Source organism: Peromyscus maniculatus, chromosome 5, assembly GCF_049852395.1.
Source record: "Peromyscus maniculatus bairdii isolate BWxNUB_F1_BW_parent chromosome 5, HU_Pman_BW_mat_3.1, whole genome shotgun sequence".
Classification (NCBI taxonomy): domain Eukaryota; kingdom Metazoa; phylum Chordata; class Mammalia; order Rodentia; family Cricetidae; genus Peromyscus; species Peromyscus maniculatus.
In genome coordinates this window covers 109914755-109929324 of record NC_134856.1, presented here as the reverse complement: position 1 = coordinate 109929324, position 14570 = coordinate 109914755, and the positions used below count along the sequence as shown (strand labels likewise).

Sequence of the window (14570 nt, the reverse complement as noted above, 5' to 3'; positions counted from 1 at the left end):
CACTCTAAAATGTTCATGTCACCTCCAAGTTGTTGATAAGAACTAACTGAAAAACCAAAAACCAAAAACAAACAAAAATTAACCAGAGCTGTTGGCCTCTGTTTTTTTTTTTTTTTTTTTTTTTTTTTTTTTTTTTTTTTTTTTTTGGTTTTTCGAGACAGGGTTTCTCTGCGTAGCTTTGTGCCTTTCCTGGAGCTAACTTGGTAGCCCAGACTGGCCTCAAACTCACAGAGATCCACCTGGCTCTGCCTCCCAAGTGCTAGGATTAAAGGCGTGCGCCACCACTGCCCGGCTGGCCTTTGGTTTTTATTCAGTGATATTGAGGTTGAAGGTTTTTTCTTGTTGATCATGTTGATCAACTATAATATATTTGCATATTATATATTATTATATAATATATTTGCATATTGCTCAACTTGTTAAAATGTACTTTATGTATAGCAATACATTTTACATATTAAATAACACTATAATAGGATGATTTAATATAGTTGTAACAGAAGATAAAAGGGAAAAATAGAGGCTGTAATGCCATCCCCAGAACAAAAATATTTTTTTCAATTCATCTTTTCTATGTTGGTCACAGTGACAAGTGTATTCAGTGGCCACTAATTCGTATTGACAATTACAAAGCATTACAAAGCAAACCTAACTTTCATGATAGTTGTCTCAAAGGACTAATACATGCTGGAAAATTTTGGAATACAGACATGGTTCCAGTTATTTCATTATAAAGATAGTTGAATTCACAGAGATACTTACTATAGGGAGAAGGAGGGGGAACAGGAAGAGGAGGAGGGGGAACAGGGAGAAGAGGAGGGGAACAGGAAGAGGAGGAAGGGGAACAGGAAGAGGAAGAGCAGCAGGAGGAAAATACCAGTTTACAACCATGAGTTGAAATTAGAAGAAGAAAGCTTTCTATTATCTTTCATGGCTTGTGTTCTTTTGACTCCTTTTGAAACTCGTCTTCATCACCTATTTATTATCCTCTGTTCCTTTCTTTTCTTTCTTTTTAGACTTTACCCACATTTATACCTGTATTGTGTATCTTATTAGTGATTCTTTGGAGAATGTTACTATCAGTGGCATGTGGCAAGATAGAGAGCATTTCATAACCACCCACCTTTCCTGCTACATTCTTAATCATGCCATAGTGCTGAAGGAAGGGTTCACTGGGACCTGCTGTAGCCCATAAGGACATGGTGGGGTGAGTCAGGGTCCCACCACACTGGAAGATGTGGACAAGGCTTTGAATTTTATTTCTATTATTCTGCCTCTGAAAGTCCATCTGACAGTTTGTTTGTGTAGAACCATGTGGCATGCCTAATACTTCTATTTTATGTGGTCTACCTTTGGATCATCAAAGGACCATGGGCATTTGAACCTAAAAATTACTTCTTCCTCTTACCACATTTGAAAGAAATTGGGTGGAAAACAGGGCTGTTTCGGTAGACGCTTAATGGCCTTTGCTGCTTTTCCATGTCGACATTTAAGATCACTTCCTTCTCTAGATCTTGAAGTGCGAGTCAAAGAAATATGTCCTAGTTAAAATTAGCTGACAGAAAAACAGGTCTCAAGAAATTCTAGGAGAATCAGTAAGTCAATGAACTGGTTGTTAGTTATGAATTCCTTTACTTCTAATTCATTATTTACAAATACAGGTTAAAACCTTAAAAATATTAGTTAAAATTTATTTTGGGGGAGGGATCAACTATGTTTTAACTGAATTTTAGAATTTGTAATATGTACTTGCATTAATTTTAAAAAAATATTTCTATTCTTTGATAATTTCATATAATTTAAAAATCTTATTTACCCAAATTCTCCCCTTAATTTCCCCCAGATCCACCCTTACCTTCCTATTGTGCCCATACTTCTGTCCTCTTTTGTTTTTAGTTTAATAGCCAACCAACTCCAATTTGAGCTGTCCATGTACTTATGGGTGTGGGGTCGTCCACTGGAACATGGTCAACCTACCCTTAAAGAAAACTGACTCTCCCAGCCTGGGCTACCAAGTGAGCTCCAGGAAAGGCGCAAAGCTACACAGAGAAACCCTGTCTCGAAAAACCAAAAAAAAAAAAAAAAAAAAAAAAAAGAAAAGAAAACTGACTCTCTCACCTCCAGACGGTATCAGCTGTCCACAGTTCCATAACTTAGTTTTTATATGATCCTCCTGAAACTTGTGATTATCTACCTAACTAAGTTATTTGGGAGTGGCCTTCTCCAGGCTTTTCATTTATTTATTTGTTTTTAGTATGCTCATTCTGTTTCCTTGCTCACCCTACATGGTCAAGGTTTCTTTATATCCAAATGGGATCTCTCTTTAAGCTATCCCCAGAAAGTCATGTGTGTAGCTATTCTCTTTGGGTTTGTTTGTGTCTGGTCCTCTTGGAGATTTTCAAAATAATCAAAAATCACTTATGTCATAGACAATGTTTACTGTGTTTAACAATAGTTTACTTTTTTAGAAATAAGTGGTGTGTTGGAACATGTGTTTGAGAACCAGTATGGATAGCAGTAGACTGAGTGTGAGACACTGTAGTCATGCTCCTTGGATCCAAATCCTGGCGCTGCCATGTTCTGAGAGTGCAGCCTTGGATGACTTAACCTAGCCTTGCTTTATCTTTTTGTAGAATAAAATCGGTGATGATACTGACTGATACACTGTGTGTGTGTGTGTGTGTGTGTGTGTGTGTGTGTGTGTGTGTGTGTGTGTAAATACTTAAGAGCTTAAAACAGGACTGGGTATTTAATGTATATCAAACTTTTGTTTCTAATACAGTCATTGAGACATCTTCAGTTGGCATATAAGATCCAATTGTCAGGTGTTTGGGGACATTTGCAGAATCCATGTCATCTATCATCAATTATTGCCAAAATTCCAGTCTGTCTTTCTGTGTGGTCTTAGAGCCGCCTTCTGGCTTCATATTGTCTACTAGGAGCTTGAAGGCCACCAAGGGGATTGTTTGGTTTGCTTTCCTCACTTCAGAAACCCTGTGGGACTCTGACATACAGACTTGTAGTGTGTAGGCTTCTGGTCTGCTCTGAGTATGGTCATTCTGATTGTCAGTGAGAAGGCTAAAATCCTCAGATCTTATAGACCCACTGAGGCCTTTTTTTTTTTTTTGACATAATGTTAAGTCATTAAAAAACCAGCTTATTAGTTAACCATAATTTATGTACATAGTTAGATTCTACAGAACTATTTACTGCCATGAGTGACCTTGAAATTGACAGTTGGACATTTTTAGATGGCTTTTGCTAGCTGGATATTTGTCTTTGGAATATGTTAAGAACTATTATCCCAGTCGAAGTCTAATCTCATCTCTGAAGTAGGTCCATGTTCTTCAGTTTAGAAAATTCCCTGATAGTGTGCCACTCAAAGCAACCGCTATGATAAATGGTTAAGAAATCCCCAAACCTCCAGCCCCGAGCCCCTGAATTCTTTCTCTAAATGAGTTCTCCAGGCGTACCAGCTTTCTCTTTCTACTTTGTCTGGAGTAATGGCTTCTAACTCACCCTTAGTCTAACTGCTCACACTTGGCCTCCGTCTTGCAGAGGATGCTTCTGCCTGGATTATGCCATCCTTGCCTCACGTTGAAAGGGTTTCGGGAGACTTGTTTCCCAAATTAACCTTTCTTATTTTGTTTCTTCCTTTCCTATCTTTCTGTTTTCCATTTCTCCTTTGCCTTCCCTTTCCTCTTTCTCTTCCTTCCTGTTCTTCACCCTTCTTTCCTGCTCCCCCGCTTTTCTCTTTCCTTCCACCACACCCCATTCTTCTTTATTTTGTTCTAATTCTTTGGACTTGCCTTCATATTTGCACTAAGGTGTCTCCTGCCTCTTCTCAAGCATCTCCCTCTCCCTCTCACCCACATTTCTGGTGAAAGACTCAACACTGTGCTCTCCAGCTGGACTACTGAACTCTCACCTGTGTGTTTTATAACTCCCCAAGGGCATAATCCAGGCAAAGCATCCCCTGCAAGGTTCAGGCCAAGTTACATTAGCCCTGCTCAGTTAAATTCTCTAGAAATGCCATCCTAGGCAAGTCCAGAGTAATTCTAAATCCAGTTAAGTTGACATGATTGACAAGATTGGCTGTCATGGGGTGTGAATGATGATTAGCACAGGGTGATTAGAATGAACGAGAATGATTAGCACATCCTGTTTCTCTGATAAATGTGTCTTTATTAATTGTTTCTCTGACTCCTGGATCCAAGTGATCCAGGCTCGTGAATACATTGCTTTTATTTTCTCTTTTAGGGACCTGTGCTTGCTTCCCCTGAAACACATCTAACTTGGTGTCCTTTGTGGATTCCACAACTTGTAATGCTTTCGGCACTACCAAAGTCATTTTCTGGGGTCACCAGTCAACACCTTGTTACTGGTCCATTGTCCCACCCAGCTGATGTCCTCAAACCTAACTGAAGAATAAAAAAATTCTCAAAGAAAAAAATCCACTCGCTGCCCCCACACTGAAAGGTTTCTTCCTTTTCTTTTTCTTTTCTAAAATACACCCTTTATTTGTTTCTTTGAGATAGGTTCTCATGCTCCCAGGCTGGTCTTTAGCTTGCTAGCTGAAAATGGCTGTGAACTTCTGACCTCCTCCCTTCACCTCCCCAATGCTGTGATAGCAGGCTTATCCATGTACAGTTTATGCAGTGCTGACATGCAAACCCAGATCTTTGTGCACGTTGGTCAAGCATTCCACCAACTGAGATTTGATTGTAGAAATTTCTTTCTTTCTTTCTTTTTTTTTTTTTTTTGGTTTTTCCAGACAGGGTTTCTCTGTGTAGTTTTGGTGCCTGTCCTGAATCTCGCTCTGTAGCCCAGGCTGGCCTGGAACTCACAGAGATCCGCCTGGCTCTGCCTTCCGAGTGCTGTGATTAAAGGCGTGCGCCACCACTGCCTGGCTTAGAAATTTCTTTTTTTACAGTTTTTCTTAGGTGTTGGTGGTTACGTGTAATTTAAGTGTAGCTTAAGCGTTGTGTTTTGAGGCTATTAAACATTCAGGAGATGATAGTAAACGTTTCATAGTGCTGTATCAGAGGGAAGATGATGAGAGAATACACAGCAGAGGAGATGTTCAACCTTCAAACATTGAGGACGCTGCAGAATTCTAGATGCCAACATACTGCCGCTGTCACTCCTGTCTACGCACTGAAGTTAGCACAGTGAGAGACAAACTCGTGCTGTCTGTTCTCCTGTTCCCCCTTTCGTTGGAGCTTGGTATTTCAAAGACTGTTGACATCAGGTATCTCCTGCCTCAGATCCAATCAGTTGTACATTCCCTCTTCATAATTTGTTGTGTCCTTCAAATGCTTTCCTGTTTCCCTTTGTACATTTGTCCCTCATCCTGTCCCCTTTACTGGCTTGTTCATCTCAGCTGGCTGTCTAGTCTCCTGTGATTGGTACCCCTTACTGTTTCCACCCTTGGGAAATGGGTCTTAGCAAGTTTGTTCAGTGGTTATCTAAAAGCATATGGCAGACTTTCTTAGCATTTATTGTCCCATCTGACTTGTTTCTTGAGTATTCCTACTCCTGTGTCCATTAGTGTCTCTGACTTAATGATCTAGCCCTGATGCAGCTCTTGAGCTGACTCTGTGGAGGTGGATGTATTTCCCATGTCCCTCATCACCTCTTCTAGCCAATGAGCACTCTAAATAAAGTGACTAGTCTATACCAGTCATCTTGGGGGGTCTATGATGACCTTTTAGCTTCTGTGTGTCTCTTTTGTCTTTTCTGTGCTCTCATACTGTGGTCCAAGTTGGGTGCTTTTCCGTACATCTTGTGTTAACCTCTCCATTTTCACTTGAATTCCTATTCCTCAGAATTTTTTAGCTACTCAGTGTGGCCTCAGCTTAAGCTTCAACTTGTTGACACGTGGTGTATTTTCCATCTGATCGAGACTGGTGATTTTTGATGGTGGCCCCCAAGATCACTTAGGAGAGGCCTCTTTCATCATTTTCATGTTTATTTTTTGAGCTATCCAACAAGTCAATGCAAATTTGACTCAAGACCATGCTTATGATGCCGAGGTCCTCACTGGCAGGAGTCCTAGACAAGAGTCCTTTCCTTGTCTCTTCCAGACCCCGTTGGAAGCTGGCAATACTTAGCTTGCAGCTAAATCATCTCCAATGCTCCCTCTTCTTTGGTCATATTGCCTGTGTTCACTTTGACCATCTGCTGCCCCCTATTAAAAAGCATCCTTATGGGATAATCCAGAACTATCTCCCCATCTCAAGATGGCTACATAAATCATATCCATACATACATCATATCCATATATAAATCATACATAAGTCTTCACCCAAAAGTTACATTCTAGGTCTGGAGAGATGGATACTCTGATAAAAGTGTTTGTTGCCCAGTCTGCCTGCCTGAGTTAGGGCCAACATGGTGGAAGAGAGAATGGACTTGCGTGTGTCGTCTTCTGATCTCCGCCTACATGGAAAGAAAGAACTGGCAGAAGTGGCAGGATGAGGGGAGGTAGCAGTGGCCTCTGGCCCAAGACAAATGTCGGTTTGGAAGGGACCCCATTGCAAAGGCCCTCCTGTCGTCAGAGATGAGGTGGGAATGGAGCCAGAGAAGCCAAGGGCATGACATGCTTAATCACAATTCAGCAAATGGTCAGGGGTAGAGCATCCAGGAGTAGCAGAAAAGGTCTCTTAAGAGGGTGAACCATAGTTTCATAAGCTAAGTAACTGGCCCAGCCTTACCAGTGCCTTCTTTTTAGATTACATTTGGTGTGTTTACATGAGACATGTGTGGGCATCTCTCTCTCTCTCTCTCTCTCTCTCTCTCTCTCTCTCTCTCTCTCTCTCTCTCTCTCTCTGTGTGTGTTTCAATTCTCCTTTCAAAAATCTCATCATGCGGTATTCCATTTCATTCAAGGACCTTGCAATGAAAGCCTCCCCAATTGGCTCCATTGTTTCATTTAACTGTGTCTTTACTAAAACTACACATATGATGACATATGGAATTGCTGGTTTTTTGTGTCTTAGTGAAATACTATTCTTTTGCAAGCTTCAGATGTTCTGATGTTTTTCTTAGCCCTACTCCCTTTCTAAGCAGAGTAAAGACTAATTTCCTCTATTCACCCCCAGCTTTGTGTTTATGCTTGCCTCAAAACCCTACCAGATTGTATTAATATTTTAGTTTGTCAGAGCATTTGCTAGGCTTCAAGTTTAATGTGAACAAGGACTTTGGTATTATTTAATGTTTTTATCTTAGCTTGACACATAGCTTCTAATAATTTTTTTCTGCCCTGTTAATCCATAATTAATTGATCAAAACATAAGGTTTCCATAATTCTGAATATCTTAAGATCTATGTATATTTGACATCTTCCTTCTAATTTCTTTACAGACCCACAGGTAAGCTGAGTCCAGCAACCACAGCGTTTGTTTCCAATATAGAGTGACTAAAATTAAATGTCTTCTATACTTTATGTCTGTTCACTGTGTGTGGGGGTGGCGATCACCCTTCCCCTTTGTTGTGGTTTGGCTATAATATGCTTCTCTGCCCCAGGCTCATGTGTTTAAAGACTTGGCCCAAACTGATGGAGGATGTGGGACCTTTAGGAGGGGAAGCCTTTGTTGAGGGAGTGGGTGGTGGTGGAATGTCTCAGGAGTGACAGGCAGGCACTCCCTCTCCTCCACTTTGGTCTGTTTGTCTACTTTTCTCTCTTCCCTCTTGCCCTCCCAGTTCCTCAGACTGCTGAGGGGATGTGCCCAACTGCCTCACTCTCTGTCTCTCCTCCAGGGCACAGTGATGGACTGGATCTACTGAGCCAACTATGCCCATCATAAATAAACCTGCTTTTTCTTAGGTTGCTTCTCCTTAGGATTTTGTTGTCACCAGGAGACAAAAGTAACTGATAACCCTAAGCCCAGATCACCAACTTTGTTTTCTAAGAGACTTTTCTAACCCTGAAGAGCTACCATGGTAACATCGCTTGTCTTCTGGACCATCTAGAGTTAAGCAAGGATTAGGAATTTAGACTCTGAGGATTTTTGGTAGTGTGTTGAAACAGGACTGTTTTTCTTTCCTTTTTTTTTTTTTTCCTGGGTGTTTTGTTTTGTCTGAGTGGATGTGAATTTTCCAGTTTTCTTCCCCATATAGTCCCTAAGAGCTGGGGACAGAGTTGCCTGCCTCTCCCTGATGGCCGGGGCTATGCCTCCAGGGGTATGCCCTGCTGCTTAGCTGGCTGCCATGTGTTTCCTGTTTCTGCAGCTGCAAGTCTTTCAGACTCTAGCAGAGAGAGCTGGTATTTTATTACATTGCATGTCTCATATTTATGAGAAACTCAAAGGGCTTTGAGGATTTTCTGTCGCTATCTCATCTTCTCGGGCTCTCTGAGGTAGGTAGCAGGAAGTGTTATCTCCATTTTGCAGATGTCACAGCAGAGGCAAAGCCCAACCTGATGAAGGTGCCACAGCAAACCAAGGCAAGCAGAGGCTTTCAACCTCCATTCCCGAGATCTTGATGTCAGATGACTTCAATTGAACTGTAGCTCCTCTGTCCATTTTGCATGAATTTTTACTGCTGTGCCTAGCACTGCAGGGACCTTGCTCATTTTTCTTTAGATTTTTTTTTGTTACATTTTATTTATTTTGTGCATGTGCACTCATATGCATCTATGTGCATGTCCTGGAAGTCACAGGACAGTTTGTGGGAGTCAGTTCTCTCCTTACAGCATGCAGGTCCCAGGGATTGAATTAAGGTCACCAGGATGGATGGCAATTACTTGCTGAGCCATCTCTGTGGCCCTGCAATACTAATTTTTCTGTCTACTCTGTCCCCCCTCAGAGTCCTTCTCATTTTATAAGCATGCCTTTTATATGTGTGTACATATAAATAAAAGCGTATTTTTTTAAAAGTGGCTAATATGCCATGTTGAGTCAGAAAAAGGGTTGCTTGGTTCCGAGGAATGTATGCAGTTATGTCAGATTTAGCCTTATGTGCATATTTAATAATCCAGAGCTTTCTTATCTGTCCAACATGCCATGTGTGTAAACGGTAGACACATTAAAAGATGCCATTTGAAACAGTATGAAGTGTAAGAGATAGTATAAAATGTACCAGGCATGGCGGTGTGTGCCAGTGACCTCAGCTCTTAGAAAGCTGGAGCACCCCGAGTTTGAAGCTTGTCTGGGCTATACATAAGAACCCTGTCTCAGAAAAACAGAACCACACCCAACACCCCACCCCCATCCCTCACCCCCAATCATCACACAAGTAAACAAATGGAAGTAACACTGAATGTCAGAGTCTGTTGAGTCAGTGAAATGAGCATTTTATTTGGCTACTTCTTTGCAAAAGATGGCAGCCTGAGGGAGAGCAGAAACTGTCACTTACACAGGCGTCTCTCAGCCCCTGCCACCCCATTGCTACGATTCTTTTAAAAGTTCACTTAGAGAGATCAATTAACATCGTTTTACAAATTTATGTTGCTAGTGTAATTTGAATTCAGGTCTGCCTGGTCCTTTTCAAGGAGTCCTTGCAGGGGCTTTGTGTAGTGTGAGCCAGGGAATGCTTACAGGGACTTTGTGTAATGTGGACAAGGATGCTGTCTTCTGACTGGGTTTAGATGACCCCCCCCCCCGACACACACACACACCTCTCTCTCATCAAGTAGCAGTAATTATGCTCTTGCTCTGGGAAGCTTAGGAAAAGGGGGTCTCTGCAGCTTTGCGATCTGAGTGGTCCAGGCTTTCACTACTGTGGAATGGTGAATGGGCAGGCTCAGCTGCTTTCGTGGAGCCATCCCCGAGACCCCTGTGTGATTTCCCAAAGGCCTGGCATGGTCACACCTAGATGGGGCCTGGGGGTGGCATTGTGCCCCCCCCCCCAGTCTGTAAGCCCTTCCCTCCATTCCCTGCATTGAAGAGTACCACCCAGCAGCAGTGGCTTTAGCCCTGAAACCATTTGGAGCTGCTGGAAGAGAGGCCACCCAGTGCTTCTGTGAACAGCTGGGGCTGCAGGTCTTCCATTGGCCACACAGAGAATGTTCCCACTTATCTGCACTGAGCATGGGTGGCCTCCGTCCCTAGGCTAATGTGATTTCTCACTGTCTGGAGGTGGAAGCTATTGTCTTTTCCAGCTTGTTTGAAGTTCATTTCTGAGGCTCCACATCTTCTAAAGACTGGGAGCAGAGCGGGGTGGGTGTGTGCTTTACCAACTTACCCCTCCCATTCTAACGGTTTCCCGGGCCAGAGTCCTTGTCTTATATAAGTAAGTAGAGAGAACTGCTTAGTTCTCTCTAAGGTGGAGAGAACTCTCCAGGTCCACCCAGCCTGCTTGTGTCCTGTTTCCATGTAACCTGTGTTTCCTTCCACCTCCTGCCTTTCCTCTTTCTGTCCTCTGGGCTCAGCCACAGGCCTGAATGCGGCTCCCATCTGATGGCAATGGGCAGAGTTCGCGCTTGAGAACTGCATGGTTGAACAAGTCGGAGGATGCCATTTTTGTTTCTCAGATAGAAACTTGCCATTTCTAATGAACGTTTTATGAAGAGGGCTCCTTCACTTACTTCCCCTGATTGTGCTAAAAAGCAATGAAAACATATGAAGAACTTGATTCATGGTCTGTGCACCTGAATCATGTTGTGAGTCTCTGCAACATGCCATGTGAGTGATACATTTGTACAGCAGAAAAATCAGGCTTGCACACAACAGCAGCAGCTTAGAGCTGTTGCTTTCCTCGCCCGACATGGATAGAGATGCTGGAGTTTTGCAGGATTTGGCAGGCTGAGATCATAGTTCAGCTTTCCTTCTTAATGACTTTTAAACCATGTTGGTGAGTTCTTGGGGTCAGAATGATGATGAAATACTCAATTGTGGTAATATATTTTCAGGTAATAAAATAATGTTCTTGGTTTAGCCCCCCCTCCCCCAATAAGTAGGGTTTTTATTAGTTAAGGAATAAATGACAGTGTGCTAGGCAGCATTCCTACCTGGTGTTATGTGTGAAAACTTCTTATAAGTAACAGACACTAATTTGTGCACCGGGGGAACCCACTGATATTGAGTCCGCTGTTTTGTGCAAGTCAGCACTTGCATGACTAATGAAATTGCTTAATTGATAACATTTGCACTTTGCTCACTGATATTCTCAACTTCGACCAAGATACAAAAATAGTCCCCGTCTTCCCTTCTAATGTCATTAGTTCATGGAAATGCAACCAAAGAGATGGAAAACAAAATTTTCTCATGTTTTACAACATGGCTCCCCTGGGCCCCTGAGCCTAATTTGTTCTTAATAATTTTCAAAAGAGACTCTGTCTTGTAGCTCCCAGCAGCCTCTGGACTGTCTGAAAGCAAGCTGCAGCCTGGCACAGGAGCTTTGCCAATTTCTAGGCAGTGGAAGGTTCTGGAAAAAGTAGATGATTTTCCTCTGCAGTCGGAAGGATTTAAGTTTTAGATTTCGTTGTGTGCATGTGTGTAGATGGTGTTCACTTGACACAGGCCAGTGTAGTTTCTAGCTTCCTCGGTTTTGTCTGAGTTGGTTGTGTCTCGAATGCAGAGTCTAACAAACAGAGGCCGTGTCTGTGGAGACGCTGAACATCCTGCCCAAGTTTCAGCTCTTGTTCCAGGCCTCAGGGGACACAGACAGACTCGTTTTCCAGCCTGCCTTGCAGCTTCCCAGCCCGCGCAGATTGACACAGCTGCCTTTCTGTGTGTGTGGAGTCTTGCCTCCAGCCTCTCACAGTGTGGGGAGAGAGAGCAGGAAGAAGTAGGAGTGGAGAAATGAATTATTCAGCCCCTGCTAAATGCCAGGCCCTGCACTGGGTGCCTCATGTCCATCTCACTGAAAAGCAAGCCATTGATCATGAGGCATGAGGCATCCTAGACCTTCAGACCCAGACTGTGGAGCCAGACCACTGAAACTTGAATTATAAATTGTGCCACAGTTTCCCCACCCATTAAACCATGCCTATTAGCAGAACCAACTGCTATTGTTTATTGTTGGGTTAAGTAAATCGTATTCAGAATTGTGTGGAGGCCAGAAGAGAGCTTGCAATGCAGTGTTTGTTAATGAAAAGCATTGGAAACAGAAGTGAATTCACTTCATCAGTTCAAGTAGCATGTAGAATAGCTGGGACAGAATTTGAACTTTGAGCTTAAAAGAGAGACGCCTGTGGCCACACTTCTCTGTCTTTCCCTCTAATTATATACCAGTTAGTGTCTTGCATGTATGGTGTTACCAAAGAGTAAACCTGTGTGTCAGAAATCAGTATGATACTCATTTCAGATGTCACATGATATGCTCCTTGCTCAGCAAAAGGTCCAAGCTGGGACTTTGGGTGGGTGGGGATGTGACTGGATCAAATTGGGTCTCTCTCCCCTTGTCCCTTGTGGAAACATCATAGAGTTCATGATCCAGGGCTTACAACAATAAGGCTGTCCATGCAGGCTTTGGGATTGGCCTGGCCATCTTCATGGTTAATCTTTTTAAAGATTGAATAAATGATCTTTTGTTCTTCTATATAGTTGGGTTTTTTTTTTTATTTAACTTTTGAATGTTGCTCTGTAACTCATTAAAGACAGAAGCACTTGGGGGTCAGAATCCATGCTGTCTGTAAGCCTATTATGCTTACCCCCAGCATCAGACTCACTGCCCATTGCAGGGGGTCAGTGTATAGGTGTTGGAACTAAGGGAAGAGGGTACCACATTCAATTGTTTTCTTGCCTCTGGACATGGAATGTTATGGCCTGGCTTTCCCCACACCCTTTCCTGGTGGTAAAGGCAGGAGTGTGTGGTTGGATGTGGAGGCCTTTTATCTGCCTTGCTCATCTGACACTTTCTACTGGCTTTTCTGTTCTAAGTCTACATGCTGTCTCCTAGTTCCTCCCAATTTTGTGCCGTTGGCTTGTACCTAAGTATCTGTTGCCAGCTTTCATCTCTTAAGAAGTGCCTCCACAGCTGGAGAACATGTTTGCAAAGTCCTTAGGTGTGAGAAACATTGCATTTAGTCTCCAGTGTGGAAAACACAGAACGGGTTCTGTTACTTTTGCCTCAGTCCCACCCAGCATACCTACACATGTTCAGTTGATTTTGGATGGGACTTTTCAATAATATTAAGATTTGTGTAAGCTACAGTGGGATTTTGACTAAGGATGCAGGGTCTTTAGGGCAAGACAACACTATTAATAGAATGTGGATGTGTGTGGTTTATTTGTTTTCTAAATGGAAATGTTTCCTTGGGGTTTTGGCATGTTCTTTGATATGTTGAAAGATGAGAAAACATCATTTTGGAAACTCAGCACTTATACCATATTAGGAAATTTACAGTGCCTCCGATTTCACATTTAATGTTTTAATTGCCTGGTTTGGTAATAGAAAAAAATGTCAAGCTTCTCTCTTTCATTTCAAGTTACCACCACTTATTTTCCCCTTTGCAGTCGTGGGCTGTTGCCAGCTTCAACTTCCTGCCCTGGTCCCGGCTTGGACTGTTTGCTGAGCGAGGAGAGTGTCACGTGACATCTGAAATGAGTCTCATACTGACTTCTGACACACTGGTTTACTCTTTGGTGATACCACACATGCAGTTGTTTCCTGTGGTGCTTGTAAATATCCTGGACGCGCATCTGACACTGAGCTGTGCGTCTGAAACCTTTAAGTTGCCTTTGAACTGAGGATGCCGTTCTGCAAGTTGAATAAAGCAGCAAAGAAATCAAAGACTACACTGCCATCTTGGTCTGAAGGCGCTGTTTCAGAGGCAAGCCTGTGCATTGTCAAAGAAGGCAGCCAGATGCAGCTCGCTGGAGGCACAAACCGCATGGAGCCCGGGGTCAGGCATGAGGAGGAAGAGAGGAGCCGGATGGTCTATAGTTGTCCAGAGCCTATGGTTTAGACTCCTTCGAAAGATTAAGACTCAAAACAGGGTTGAAACATGCTCTTTTTATAACTGCTTTCTCTGGAAAAAACAATGATGAAAGACTTCCTGAAAGGAATTTGTTGTGGAAAGAACAATCTTGTATATTTGAGTTATTCAAGCACAAACATGGGATAATGAGAAATAAACCCAGGGCACATTGTAGGAAGGTTCCCTGCCACTGAGCCACATCTCCAGTCCCCTCTACATGGATTTTAGTATCACACACAGTTTCAGGAGATACAGGGGAGATGTGCTCTATTGAAAAATTAAAGGCTCCATCCCTGGACAGCTGAGAACATGGAGTGCTTTCATTTTCCCATGAATGGCTATCTTTAAATATTATTTTTGCTTGTCAACTAAAATCATTATTTTCTGTGTCTGTCCATCCGTCTGTCTGTCTGTCTGTCTGTCTGTCTGTCTGTCTGTCTCTCTCTCTCTCTCTGTGTGTGTGTGTGTGTGTGTGTGTGTGTGTGTGTGTGTGTGTGTGTGTGACTTTTCATCTTGCTACAATAAAATGCCTTCTAAGAGGCAGCTGAGGGAGGGGACGGGAGGGACTTATTTTGGCTCCTAGTTGGAAGGGTTTATGAGTGAGGCAAGTGGTCACATTGCATCTGCAGTCAGGAATCAGCGAGTGATGGGTGTCTGTGCTTAGCTCGATTTCTCCTTTTTCTTCAGCTTGGGACCTGGCCCATGG

At 42.8% G+C, this 14570-nt stretch overlaps 1 protein-coding gene across 1 annotated transcript in view; it reads left to right on the top strand.

Moving 5' to 3' along the window:
- The window catches only part of LOC107399584 (uncharacterized), a 330418-nt gene extending 316048 nt beyond the window's left edge, over window positions 1-14370 (top strand). The window contains exon 9 of the transcript XR_013051532.1: window positions 13401-14370. The gene's annotated coding sequence lies outside the window, so the exon portion shown is untranslated. The remainder of the gene's footprint in view (window positions 1-13400) is intronic.
- Window positions 14371-14570: the final 200 nt, after the last annotated feature.